Genomic DNA, 10,967 nt, shown 5'->3' on the forward strand with positions numbered 1-10,967 from the left:
TTCTTTCTTTCTTTCTTCTTTCTTCTTTCTTTCTTTCTTTCTTTCTTCTTTTCTTTCTTTCTTTTTAGCAACACAGGAGACAACAGGTATTGGTGAGGATGCAGAAAAAGGGGAACCCTCTTACATTATTGGTGGGAATGCAAACCAGTGCAGCCGCTTTGGAAAATAATATGGAGGTTGCTTAAAAAGTTAAAAATAGAATGACCCTATGATCTAGCAACTGCACTACTAGGTATTTACCCAAAGAATACAAAAATACTAATTCAAAGGGATATATGCACACTGATGTTTATAGCAGCATTATCAACAATAGCCAAATTATGGAAAGAGCCCAACTGTCCATCGACTGATGAATGGATAAAGAAATGACAGGATATACCACTCAGTTATGAAAAAGAATGAAATCTTGCTATTTGCAATGATGTGGATGGAGCTAGAAAGTATTATGCTAAGCAAAATAAGACAGAGAAAGACAAATACTATATTATTTCAGTCATATGTGGAATTTAAGAAACAAAACAAATGAACATAGTACCTGTTGGCTTTTAGGCAGATGGAGGGTAGTCAACCAGAGAAAGACCAAAAAAACAAATTAATATTTCAGGAATTTATCCTGTCCTATTCTTCCCCTAGTAAATATATGCATTTTTTTAAGTTCTAGAAATGCATTTATTGCTCTCTCTCTCTCTCTCTGTTAAATGGTGCAGGATGAGAATGCATATAGGCTGGATTTACCTTTATATGGCAGTAGCCTGCAGAGTGGGCTGTATGCAACTCAAGGAAAGTTTTAATAGTATACTCCATTGGGGTACAAGAAGAATAAAATACATCTTTCATTAATGTGCATATCTATAAGCATATATATGCAAAACACATATATATTTATATATAGAACATCGTTATATGTATTTAAAAATATTTGAAATTTTTTTGAAAAATAATATTGAAAAAATTGAAATTAAACTTTGTAATATTTAAAATGTGGAATATTTATTGTATCTTTCATGCATATTTTATAGATATTAGGTGCCAGGTTTTGTAAGCCAGATATTCTGGAGATAATTTCTCTGTATGGTTAGGAACAAGGGCAAGATAATTACTCTCATGATTTCTAATCACATCATATGCAGGCTCTAGCCAGTGCACTAAAAAAGGAAAGGGAAAGGAAAAGAAAAGAAAAAAATAAAAGAAAAGAAAAATAAAATAGTTTGACTAAAATAAAGCAGTCAGTATCATAGAGAATATGAATATCTACTTAGAAAATCACAAAGAATCTACACACACACACTCATAAACATACAAATTAGCAAGGTCACAGGTTAAAAAAATAATTCCACTTTAATATATTAATACTGAATGTTTGTTGGCAAAATTGAAGATAAAGTATATAATTGCACTTCAAAAAATACATGGAGTAATTTTAGGTATGGCACACAAGCATATGAAAAGATGTTCAACATTGTGTGTCATCTGGGAATTGCAGATTAAAAGCCAAACTGAGGTATCAAAACACATCTACTTGAATATCTAAACAGATAAGCAAACAAATTGACAATACCAAGTGCTGATGAGAACACCAGAGTAAAGGAACTGTCGTGCATTGCTGGTGCATATGCATGATGTTATAGATATGGTGGAAAAATGCTTTGGCAGTGTTATCACTTTGTTAAACATACACTTACTGTATGACTCAGTAACCCCACTCCTATTTGTCTCCCCAAGTGAAATGAAATCCTATGTTTACACAAAACCTACACAAGAATGTTTGTAGTAACTTTATTCATAATATATCCAATCTGGGAACAACACACATGTTCCTTAACTGAGGAATGGATAAGAAAACTCTGAATCCAGGTGCACTTGTGTGGCTCAGTCAGTTGAGCATCTGACTCTTGGTTTCAGCTCAGGTCATGATCTCAGGGTCCTAGGAAGAAGCCCCACATCAGGTTCCACGCTCAGTAGGGAGTCTGCTTGAAATTCTCTCTCTCTCCCTCTGCCCCTCCCCCTACTCTCTCTCTCTCTCTCAAATAAATAAATAAAACCTTTTTTTTTTTAAAGAAAACTGCGTATCCATATGCACACAATGGACTACTACTGAACAGCATAAATGACAAACTATGGATACACCAAAAAGCATAAGTGAATTTCAAATGTACTATGCTAAGTGAAAGAAGCCAAACTCATAATACTATTTATCATGTAATTTTACTTGTGTAACATTCTGGACTAGACAAAACTATTGAGGTCTGAAATAGATTAGTGTTGGAAGAATGAAAAAGGTAGAGTTACAAGGGACATTTAAGGGAAATGTCTCAGTCGATGGAACTGTTGTGTCTATTACTGTGCTGATTATATGACTATACTCTCATGTGCCCAAACATGGAATTACACACTAAAAATGGTGAATTTTATTGCATGTAAATTACACCTTAATAATGATGATGGGATAAAAATCCCACGTGATGTGGTTATAATTGTAACTTAAACAGTGATCATCTGTTAAACTTTCCTTTTCTGATCACTCTCTTCTTCCTCCAGTAACATACTTCAATCTGAGATCATTTCCCTTCTTCACTACTTCCTGTGGAGCATGTTTGCCAACATCATGTCATCTAAGCTAATTCACTTTCCTTTTTGAAAAACATGTTTGGGGATTGTAGATTTCTACATTGTATTTTTATTATTATTACTATTATTATTTTGCTTTATTTGTTTTGTCAAACAATTTAGGGTGTCATTCCCTTATATTCTGGCATTCATGGTTTAATTAGGAATAGGACTAAGCATTTAAATAAATCTCCGGAAGCCAGCTTAGCTTTAACAACAGTCATTTTCTTCCCTTAGAATAAAACAGGAAACAAAATGGAACCCAGGGCAATACTTTAAGTTACAGAACTGCTACAAGAACATCTTGACAGAAAGATTTTGGAGTATTTTTTTTTCCCTTTCTTCAAGCATCTTTTGCATAAAACTCAGGAATTTTCAGTATGGTTATATTGTATGTGTACACACACACACATATATTCAGATAATTTGATTTCTAAGCTGAACACCATTTATATGCAGCACCTGAAGTTTGTTCAGTATTCATATTTTCTACATCTAGTATGATCCTTCACTTACTCTTTGTACAGAACTCCTTAGAAAGAGTACACATTTTAAAAAACTGAAACTATCACCCAAAAGATAATGAATATAGTAAACTTAATATGTAAAAAATATATGCTACACATAACATAGAGTTTGAAGTGTAACTCTAGCTATTAATATTATGTTGTTTGTAAGTATATAAAATGACTTTCAATAAAAGCATAGTAACATTATTTTAGGACATAAAACTTGCAATTGTGTACCAGACTTGTATTGAAAGCGATAGATGGCACTATTGGTCCACTATTATGGATGTTATAATCAGTTTTATCTTGTTTACCCCTCACTCATCTAACCCTCATTATTTCCCTACAGTTTTATAGGTCACTTTATGAAGATATTTGCAAAGTTAATTTGAAGACAGCTTTTTTTTTTTTTTTTTTAACTAGGCAACCTTGATTTGCATTTCCTCTCTGTATAGAATGTATTAACTGAAGAATGACAGGAACAGGAAACAAAAATCTTTAGTTCTTTTATGTGTGGCTCAGGATAGATTACTCACAAAGGTGGTTGGAAATGGTCACAGGGTGCTGCTCTAGGACCATTTATCTGCTGCATCTTTAGATTATCAAGGGCATTCATTCCTAGTAAGCTTTCAGTAATATTTTTCATAATGCCTATTTGGCCTATGAAATCACTTGGATTATAATATATCCTCTAATTCTGAAGCTAAATCAAACATAATGAGAACTACCTATTTTCCCAAAACTTGTTTTCTATTGTTCTGTAAAAAAAATGTTAAATTTAAATGAACAACTGGATCTTTTTTCTTTTTTTAATTTTATTATGTTATGTTAATCACCATACATTACATCATTAGTTTTTGATGTAGTGTTCCATGATTCATTGTTTGCGGATAACACCCAGTGCTCCATGCAGAACGTGCCCTCTTTAATACCCATCACCAGGCTAACCCACCTCCCCACTGCCCTCCCCTCTAGAACCCTCAGTTTGTTTCTCAGAGTCCATAGTCTCTCATGGTTCTTCTCCCCCTCCGATTCCCCCCTTCCTTTTTCCCTTCCTGCTATCTTCTTCTTCTTCCTTTTTTTTTTTAACATATAATGTATTATTTGTTTCAGAGGTACAGGTCTGTGATTCAACAGTCTTACACAATTCACAGCACTCACCATAGCAACAACTGGATCTTATATGGACAAGAGAGAAAACTTTTAATTTTGGACAGCATCAGGGGTATGACTAAGGGAGGTACATTAACAAATGTTGGCAATGATAATTATAATGAAGGGAGTCCTACACTGTGAAATAAAGGAACAAAAGGGACGATATTTTATGGGGCATCTAACTAATGCTCTTTTTTAAAAACAACATCTAATACCATGGGGGCAATTTTACTGATTTATAAAGCTCCTTTTGTTCACCCCTACCTTAAGATGATTATTGATGGTTGTTCAATAACTAAGTAGTATGGCTCATCTGCTGAATCCATTTACTTCTGTTGGCTTTTCTTTCAATAAGTGTGTTAGATTTCAAAACAAAGGAAGATTTAAAAGTTTCACTTCCTGTTTTTTTTTTTTTAAGAGAGATCAAATATAAATTGAAGTTAATAGCTAAAGTAAGAAGGTACCAATTTAATATCATCAAATTTTCGTGAAGGCTTTCAGCTGGAAGAATGCAATATTATGGAGCCACAGTAAAGTGGTGTGTTATCAATGTTTTTTCTCCACCTGGGAAATAATATGTCACACTTTTGTACTGCACCGTAAATAGCAACAGACATGGGAGCAAGCTGAGCTTCTCTGCACAGTTTATAGTATAATCAAGACACCATGGCCCTTCTTCCCTCTGAATTACCCAAATTTGAACAGATAACTAAAAGTTATCAGCATTAAAATTTTCTTTGTGTTTTGACACCCAGTTTTTACTTTGTGTTATTTCAATAAATATCCAAGCCCACCCAAATGACAATACAAATGTCCGTTTACTTAGTGCATGCGGATTATAAAGCTTTTGTCACTTTTCTTTTTTATTCTGAAAGAAACTGTGTAAGATAATTAGGTCAGATACTGTAATGTTCAAATGCCAATTGTCATTTAAGAAAAATGATACTCGTTGTGAACAAATATATAGTCTGAGATAAAATAGCAAGTAACTGACAAAGGTTTCAAATGAAAGAATTCTGATCTGCTCCTGAATTGTTCTGCTACCTTGTGTGGCTTCCAATTTGAAAATTAGATTTACCTCTCAAATCACTCCCTTAAAGAACCAATGTTTTTTGAAAAGATGTTCAAATAATTTTGAAAGCTACAGGATGATGGTGTAGACAGATTATTTTGTTTGTCAGAATGCTATTGTACTGTACAGTAGCCATAATATTTAATGAGTATGAAAATGTATTTAATAGTCTATTTGTATCTATAAGGTTTCCTATGCATTATGTTTAAAAATGGACCACATGTTTATTATATGTAAAGTAGCTAAATTTTTAACTGTAAAATTATAGGAGCTAATATGACATTATACATCAAAATATATTAAAATCTTTATTACGTCAGTAAAGAGAAAATTTCTTACAAGAGCCCTTTCAAAATTACAGCCCAGACACCAAAACCATGAGCAAGAAAGGGAAAAAAAGATAAATTAGACTTTACCAAATTTAAAAGCCTTTGTTCATCTAAAGACATTATCAGACAGTAAAAAGACAACCTACAGAATGACAGATAACATTTACAAATTTTAGATCTGATAAGGGTCTGTATCCAGCATATATAAAGAATGTTTACAACTCAACAACACAAACAGCTCAATTCTTAAAAATGGGCGAAGGACTTGAATAGGGATTTTTCCAGGGAAGTTATACAAATGACCAAAAAGCTCATGATGAAAAACGATCAACATTATTAGTCATTATGAACTGCAAATCAGAACAAGAATGATGTACCATTTCACACCAACTAGGATATCTTTAGATAAAAAACACACAATGAAACAGAAAAACAACAGAAACTAGCAAGAGTTGAGGAGGATATAGATAAATCACAGCCCTTATGCATGGCCGGTGGGAAAATGAAATGTGCAAAAACTGTGGAAAACAGTTTGATAGTTCTTAAAACAGTTAAGCATAGAATTAACAAATGACCAAGCAATTCTACTTAGATATATAGGCCCCAAAACTGAAAACAGATACTGAAACACGTGCACACGTATGTTTATAACAGCACTATCTACAATAATCAAAAGGTGGAATCAGCCCAAATGTCCATCAATACATAAATAGATAAATTTTGGTGTATATATACACAATTGAATTTTACTCAGTCATGAAAAGAAATTAAGTATTAATACAGGCCATGATGTGGATGTACACATCAAAAGCATTATATTAAGTAAAAGAAGCCAGAAACAAAGGTCACATATTCTATCATTTCATGTATATGAAATATCCAGAATTAGGTAAATTCATACTGACAGAATGCAGACTGGTGCTTTCCGGGGGATGAGCAGGAGGTAGGAGGTAGGTATTGGGAATAACAAGTTTTGTATGTAGGGATTCCTTTTGGGGTGATGAAGATGTCTTGGAATTAGACAGAAGTGGTGGCTGTATAGCATTGTTAGTGTATTAATGGTACTGAATTATTCATTTTAAAGTAGCGAATTTTATATTACATCAGTTTCATCTCAATTTCTTGTTGAAATATTTAATAATAGTTGTCTGCAAATCATTGGCTGATAATCTTAATATCTGTGTCATCTTGGTGTTAACCTTTGCTGATTTTCATAGCTTATTAAACTTGGGCTCTTCCAGATTCTTGCTATGGTAAATGATATTCAACTGAAATTTAAACATTTTTATATTACGTGGTGAGACACTCAACCTTATTTAAGACTCGTATTTAGCAGTCCTCCTCTTATAATGCTCCCAAAGCAGAAAGGTGGCACCACCTTGCTACTGACAGGTGGGGTACTTATGGCAGTGTTAGGAACCTGATACACACTCTACTTCCTAGGTCATCTAGGAATATTTAATTCCTGGACCTTCTTGTATCTATCATAGATCTATTATCTAGGATGATGCAAATAACACAATGTTTTAATTTTGGATTTTATAATAGATTGATAATTGGAAAGACAGGTCACCTTAATTCCTCTTCCTTAGGAGTGTCTTGACTGTATTTGGCCCTTTACTTTTTCTCTCACATTCAAGATCACCTTGTCTGTTTCCATTAAAAGTAAACTCCTTGTGCTTTTTTGCAACAGGTTTGCCGCCAGAACACAGGTGTCATGAAAACCACCGCTCAACCTAACCCAAAATGGGAAAGAAAAAGACTCACATCAACATCGCCGTCATTGGACACGTAGGTTTGGGCAAGTCTACCACTACTGGTCATCTGATCTACAAATGTGGTGGGATCGACAAAAGAACTATCGAAAAATTTGAGAAGGAGGCTGCTGAGATGGGAAAGGGTTCCTTCAAGTATGCCTGGGTCTTGGATAAACTGAAAGCTGAACGTGAACGTGGTATCACCATTGATATCTCCCTGTGGAAATTCGAGACCAGCAAGTATTATGTGACCATCATTGATGCCCCAGGACACAGAGACTTTATCAAAAACATGATTACAGGCACATCTCAAGCTGACTGTGCTGTCCTGATTGTTGCTGCTGGTGTTGGTGAATTTGAAGCCGGTATCTCCAAGAATGGGCAGACCCGTGAGCATGCCCTTCTGGCTTACACCCTGGGTGTAAAACAACTAATTGTTGTTGTTAACAAGATGGATTCCACTGAGCCACCCTACAGCCAGAAGAGATACGAGGAAATAGTTAAGGAAGTCAGCACCTACATTAAGAAAATTGGCTACAACCCCTGACACAGTAGCATTTGTGCCAATTTCTGATTGGAACGGTGACAACATGCTGGAGCCAAGTGCTAACATGCCTTGGTTCAAGGGATGGAAAGTCACCCGTAAAGATGGGAATGCCAGTGGAACCACACTGCTTGAAGCTCTGGATTGCATTCTGCCACCAACTCGTCCAACTGACAAGCCCTTGCATCTGCCTCTCCAGGACGTCTACAAAATTGGTGGTATTGGTACTGTCGCTGTGGGCCGAGTCGAGACTGGTGTTCTTAAACCTGGCATGGTGGTCACCTTTACTCCAGTCAGTGTTACAACTGAAGTAAAGTCTGTTGAAATGCACCATGCAGCTTTGACTGAGGCTCTTCCTGGGGACAACGTGGGCTTCAATGTCAAGAACGTATCTGTCAAAGATGTTCGTCGTGGCAATGTGGCTGGTGACAGCAAAAATGACCCACCCATGGAAGCAGCTGGCTTCACGGCTCAGGTGATTATCCTGAACCATCCAGGCCAAATCAGTGCTGAATATGCACCTGTGCTGTATTGTCACATAACTCACATTGTTTGCAAGTTTGCTGAGCTGAAGGAGAAGATAGATCGTCGTTCTGGAAAAAAGCTGGAAGATGGTCCCAAGTTCTTGAAATCTGGTGATGCTGCCACTGTTGATATGGTTCCTGGCAAGCCTATGTGTGTTGAGAGCTTCTCTGACTATCCTCCTCTGGGCTGTTTTGCTGTTTGTGACATGAGACAGACGGTTGCTGTGGATGTCATCAAAGCAGTGGACAAGAAGGCAGCTGGAGCTGGCAAGGTCACCAAGTCTGCCCAGAAAGCTCGGAAGGCTAAATGAATATTATCCCCAATACCTGCCACCCCAGTCTTAATCAGTGGTGGAAGAACGGTCTCAGAACTGTTTGTGTCAATTGGCCATTTAAGTTTAATAGTAAAAGACTGGTTAATGATAACAATGCATTGTAAAACCTTCAGAAGGAAAGGAGAATGTTTTGTGGACCATTTGTTTTTTTTATGTGTGTGTGGCAGTTTTAAGTTATTAGTTCTTAAAATCAGTACTTTTTAATGGAAACAACTTGACCAAAAATCTGTCACAGAATTTTGAGACCCATTAAAACAAAAGTTTAATGAGAAAAAAAAAAAGTAAACTCCTTGTAAGAATGTTTAAATTATATTCAGTTGATCAATTTGCAGCAAATTGATATCTTTACTTATAATGGGTCTTTCAAACCATGAGCATTTTATTTGTCCCCTTATACTTAAATATGTTCTAATAACCTTTATTGAGAATTAAAGGATTCGATGAATGTTGTTGAATCTCTATATTGTACACTTGAAATGAATATAACCCTGTATGTTAACTATACTGGAATTAAAATAAGTTTCCATGGCTGAATTCCATATCACTGCTATATTCCTATCTCAATGTCCTTATTTTTCTGATATTGTTCACTTAAAGTGTGTTTTAAATTATATATTATAATTTTAGTTATGGATACAAATATATATTTGAAGTTTTTATTTCAGATTTATCACAAGCAAAGTGTGTTAACTTCTCCTGTTTTGTTACTTTATAAAATAACTTTGGTGTTCTATTCAGGAAATCTAATCATCTGTGAAAAATAAAAGTTTATTTCTTCCTTCAAAATCCTTTACCTTCTTATATCCCTGAACTTACAAGGATCTTGTATTTTCTTGCCATACTGCAATAGTTTGGAATTCCAGGACAGTTAGGATTAGAAGTGGTATAGCCCCCAACTTGATTTCATCAGTGATCTCAAAGAATAAGCATTCAGTATTTTCCCATAGTATATGATGTTTTTGTTTGATTTTGCAACTAGCCATTATCAATATGGATGGTCCCTTCACTTGTTTGATAAAATTTATATTTATGGGTGGATGTTGAATTTTTATCTAGTACTTTTCTATATCTTTCAAGATCATCATATGATTTTTTTTCTCACTCTTTGTTCTGATCAAATTGTTGATTACATTGGTTAAATGTTAATCGACCACTGAAGTCCCAAATAAATCCTTCTTAATGTAGTATTTTGTTTGGTTAGTTTGTTGTTGTTGTTGTTTTTTGGTTTTTGGTTTTTTTTGATGTGAGATTTGATTTTCTAATATTTTTATTTAGAAGTTTTGCCTTTAGTTTCATTAGAAAATTTGGAGTATAACTTTACTTTCTTTAATGGTTCTTGTTAGGTTTTGATATTAAGGTGGTTTAGAATGAGAAGGGGAATGTATTTTCTATTTCTCTGATGGAGTTTGTGGAATATTTGCAACTGTTTTGAATGTTTGGTAGAACTCAAAAGTAAAAGCATGAGGAGCTACATATACATTTGTGGAAAAGTTTTAGGTTACAAAATAAATTATTTTATGATAAAGGATAAAATATGCATCCTTTATTTGGGGAGTACATAATGACATAACCAGTGGCCCAGTCTCTGGGGAGTGGACTGCTGTTTTAAATTCTTTGGGGAGACTTTTTTCTAGCATTTTGCTCACAGACAAGATCACATTTATTTTCTAGCTAACATCTTTTAAGAAGTTTATTTTCTAGCTCTTTATTTCATTAGTATGCAATTCTTCTTTGCTCAGAGTATATGTGGAGGTTTTAGCTTTTACACCTCACCAGGTGTTATCCTAAAGTGTATTTTCTTCTCAGGCCTGCCTTAAAAAGTAAAGGCTTTTAGCTTCACAGGGCGTTTGTTAGCTTCAGAGATACTTAGCTTGCTTGATTTTGCCTGTCTAAAATTTTGGCTTTGAATATCCCTTTTTTATTTCCAGCATAAATATGATGTTAATTATTATTTAAGAGCAAATCTTCAATGTTTCATTGCAGGAAGACTTTTCAGATGTTATTTAAAAACAAATCTTCAATGTTTCATTGCAGGAAGACTTTTCAGAACATCTGGTCAACCATGTTACAGGAAATAAATCTCCACTCTTTCTGATAATCATTTTGTTTTTGAAGTATAAATGGATTATGAGGAA

At 34.6% G+C, this 10,967-nt stretch overlaps 1 pseudogene; it reads left to right on the forward strand.

Moving 5' to 3' along the window:
• The first annotated feature begins 7,403 nt into the window (after positions 1-7,403).
• Positions 7,404-8,926, forward strand: LOC118531206 (elongation factor 1-alpha 1 pseudogene; annotated as a pseudogene).
• The last annotated feature ends 2,041 nt before the right edge of the window (positions 8,927-10,967 follow it).

The sequence above is a fragment of the Halichoerus grypus genome, chromosome 1 (genome assembly GCF_964656455.1).
Source record: "Halichoerus grypus chromosome 1, mHalGry1.hap1.1, whole genome shotgun sequence".
NCBI classification, from domain to species: Eukaryota; Metazoa; Chordata; class Mammalia; order Carnivora; family Phocidae; genus Halichoerus; species Halichoerus grypus.